Consider the following 3833-nt stretch of genomic DNA (forward strand, 5'->3'; position numbering starts at 1 on the left):
ACGAGCTCCCCACCGAAAGGCCTACCCGGAGTGCTCGCGCCGCGCCAGGCTCGCCCGGGTCCGCGGCGAGACATGCCCGAGCCGGGAGCTGCACCGACCTCGACTTATCTGTAAGCAGCGGAAGGTAAGCGGAGCCCTGCGCGCCCCTTCCCGCGCCCGGGTGCTCCCTGCACTTGGCCATGGGCAGCGCCGCCTGGATGGGCTAGGACCCCCGCTAAGGCGCTTGCACTGGCCCCCAAAAGGGCTTCGCTGAGGACTCGGCGCTCCTGGGGCCAGGACGCTCCTGGGCATCGCAGCTGACTAGGTCCAGGCAGTGCAAGGGGGGGCGGGGGGCGAGGTTATGCAACCGCATCTGGTGTGGCTGGAGAACTGGGGGGCGTCCTGCAACTTTGCTGACTGCCAGGGAGGCGCGGGCTGCATGGCTGCGAGGTGGGTTCCAGACAAACGCCACAGCCTTGAGCGCCCAGTAGCCCTAGCCTGGCATCACTGGAGGGATGGGGGCGGCAGGGTCCCTGACTGTCCAGTTTTTAAGTATTCTCCAAACTAAAGCGAGCTGGAGAGTAAGGCTGATTAACTTAGGGGGGATCAGTCCGAGCAGGGGGGCCCTGGGACTGGCCACGGAGGGGAGGTACTAGCAGGAGTAAAGGCAGATGCCCACGTGAAACGCCTGTCTCCTTCCTGGGCGCCAGGGCTGGCTGGGGTTGGCACCTTCCCGGGGCTGCGGGCTGGGGTCGGCGCCTGGCATCCTCACAGGGGCAGGACATGAACCAGTGCGGCAGCCCCAGCCTGGGCTTGCAGGCGAGGGCGGAGGGAGGAGGGCATCCTCGGCCAGCCGGGGCCGGGGCACTGCCGGGAGTCCAAAGTCAAGAGCTAGAGTCTGCGTCTTGCTGGTTCATGCCGAGCGTCCACATCTCTCAGAGAAAGAGCCTGTCCCTGTGACCTCGGCGTGGTACTCCCCAAAAACGTGCCCCAGGGAGATGGAGCTAGCAGCTTCGGGGGCCAGGAGGCAGGCTGGAGTAAACAGGGAGAAAATGGGTGCCTTTGGCCGGCGCACAGAGCAGGCTCAGGCCGACCCTCTCCTGCTGCAGGTCTGAGCCTCTGTGCCTGGGGGCTGGGAGCCGGTCAGGCCCCTGAGCCAGAAGCAGCGGCGAAGCAGTTTCATTTGACCTTGTCTGCTTCGGCGCTGAAATTCTGCGGAAGCCTCCGGAGGGGACCTGGACCGAGGGAAGGAACTTGGGGTTGGCCCTGCCTTGACCGGAACACATGCCATCCTGCCACCAGCCTTCAGCCCAGACTAGCAGAGGGGGAGGTCGGGCACCTGCCTGCACGTTCTCCCGTGGACCTAGATTTGGGGGGGGGGGGGGTTACCTGTCCGTTCGCCAGGGGGGGACTGTCAGGCTTATAGTGCTGGGATCCTGATTGAAAAATGCCACCCGTCCCCCACCTGGGCCGCCGGGGAGCAGTGTATGTAATGAACATGCTTTCACCCTCCTCAGCTTACGCTACAGACGGAGCACAAAGTAACATCGCCTCGCTCTGCGGAGGCCAGGGCCGCTCACCATCACGCTGTGCTGTCTGTGGCATGCCTATCCTGTTGAATGTTACTTTCCAGAGAAAAGTTCATGTTTATCTTTGCCCTTTTTTTTGCAACAATGATTAGCAAACGTACTAGCAGCTCAGAGGAGAAATGGAAGTCCTGCCATCTGCATGCCTCGCCAGATACTAAAGACTTCCGCTCGCTGTTTACTACTTGCGTTAGGGGGCACTGCCTCTCCGGATGGGTGTAGTAGAGGCGCACAGGGGGGGTGCCCAGCACAGCCCCTGCTCGGTGCATGGATTTGCATAGATTATGTTGGCTGCCTGAGGAGAGTGTGGGCTTCCCTTCCCTTCCCCAAATTCCTCCTCTCCTTAGAGATGGAGCGAGGCCCTTTCCTTTCTGTAGCTACACGAAAGGCCGCTCCTTCCAGCCAGGGTGCCCTTGAGTAGCTAAGTGCGCCTTTGAACTTACTCCAGTGGCCACGGAGTATCCATTTCTTAGTATCGTGGCCGAGACTTTGAGCTTTTGCTTAAATCAGGCCCATCCGCGTAGTGAGGAGCACTGCTGGCGGCTGGGAAAGAAACAGGCTAATGAGGCCAGAGCCGGGAAGCTCCGTGTTGGCACAAAAGGCGTTTCGCAAGCCCTCTGCGAGGACCTGCTCCCCGCCCCCAGATGGGGCTTCTCGCTTCCGCCCCGGGCCTCCCCCCCCCCCGCCCCCCACAGGAGAGGGTATTTTGGTTTTGTGTGTCCCCCTCGGTGAGGAACAAGAGACAGAGTAAAGAAGTAAATAGATGAAAGACCCGCGCACGAAAGGCGTGAGTCTCCCCGGAAGCCTCCCCCTCCTGGGAATAAGCAGTCAGAGAAGAAAGACGAGGCTCAGAGCTAAAATTGCGCACAGCACAGCAGCTGGGCAGATGTGCTCACTCCGCAAGGCACTGGTATTCTCCGTCTGCTCCCCCCCCCCCCCACCCCCGTGGCTCTGGGTGAGGCAAGCAGCGCCTGAACCTTCTTGTACGGGAAGCAGGGCCCAGGCCGCCTCTCGGGGGATAATGATAAAGAAATCGCAGCCACAGGACACAGCGGCCCTCCTAGAGGCCGCCCTCCCTGCAGGACGGCAGCGACAGGGTCACAGGCATGTTTATTCTAAAGCTCCGGGCCGCCTCCACACGGCTGAGCAGGTGCCCGTCCAGGCTGCCCCTGGACCAAACAGGGGCCCCCGGGCGCTCGGGTAACCACACACATGAGCAGATCTGAGGCCAAGCACAGTCACGTGGGAAAGGGGAGGTCATTACGACGCCCGGACAACACTGGCATCACGCGAACAATCCTCTCGTAGGTGGGGAGACCCGCACCCCGTCCCCACCGCGGTGCCACTGCGCCCTTCGCCCCCAGCCTGAAGTGAGCCGCGCCGTTCAAGAGGCAGAGCCCGCCCGGGGTTGATTTGAATATTTCATAACATTATTGAACGACTTCAATATTTCAGAGCAAAAACTTAGTGTGACTGACATGACACGGCAACGCGTTTCTTACCCTGAAATTCGCAGGCGCACGTTTGGATGCGTCTTTATCGGGTATTTGAGCTAACCCTGAAACTCAAATGCAGGGGAACATTGTCACTTCGCACCAGTTTATCTTAAAAGTCTATTTTACTGACAGATTCAGGAGAGACTAGCGATTTGGTGCCGCGTTGTGGGGGCCCTGATTCATACAAACAAGCTGTTTAGATGCCTCGTCCCGGGAAGCGGGAAGCCACAGGTATAGGTTGGACCCTCTGGACCAGGGACGATAATGCCTGTTTCAGATCCAGAGGTGCTGTGAGGTCTCCAAGCAACCAAGACGCTACTACCTCTCAGACTCAGAAAAACCATCACTTCAGAATTTCCTGGTGGCAAATGCAGTTCCTGCCGTAGAGTCCTTCAGAGGCCTCTGGCCCAGAAGCCACCAGGGTATTCGGGCTGAGTCTGAGTCACATGGACTCCAGATGTCACTCAGGCCGTGATGAATGAGTGTGGGGACTGGAGGGACACAGAGATATTATCCAGTGACACTCCAGCGATCGGAACAAAAGCAGCCCCTCTAAGCGCGCCGCGGTCTTCCTGCCGCGGGCGGCCTAGCCCCAGCGCGGCCTGGGGCTGGAGGAAGGGCACTGGGATGCAGAAAAGCATCCGTGAGGGACAAGAAGGAATCGCGCCTCTAAATCATTAACCTTTTGACCATATTTCAAAGGGACTTGGAAAGAACCCTCTCCAAAGTCATTATTTGCAGGCGTTGCTCTTACCGAGCGATTATTCGAAGC

General features: G+C 59.6%; 2 protein-coding genes across 12 annotated transcripts in view; one reads left to right on the top strand and one right to left on the bottom strand.

The window, feature by feature from the left end:
- The window catches only part of LOC102443158 (dedicator of cytokinesis protein 1), a 139550-nt gene that overhangs the window by 118921 nt on the left and 16796 nt on the right, over positions 1 to 3833 (bottom strand).
- The window catches only part of FAM196A (family with sequence similarity 196 member A), a 52829-nt gene continuing 49016 nt past the window's right edge, over positions 21 to 3833 (top strand). For all 11 annotated transcript variants that reach the window (XR_002826723.1, XR_002826722.1, XR_002826725.1 and 8 more), the window contains exon 1: positions 21 to 124. The gene's annotated coding sequence lies outside the window, so the exon portion shown is untranslated. The remainder of the gene's footprint in view (positions 125 to 3833) is intronic.

This window comes from Myotis lucifugus, unplaced genomic scaffold (genome assembly GCF_000147115.1).
Source record: "Myotis lucifugus unplaced genomic scaffold, Myoluc2.0 scaffold_599, whole genome shotgun sequence".
Classification (NCBI taxonomy): Eukaryota; Metazoa; Chordata; class Mammalia; order Chiroptera; family Vespertilionidae; genus Myotis; species Myotis lucifugus.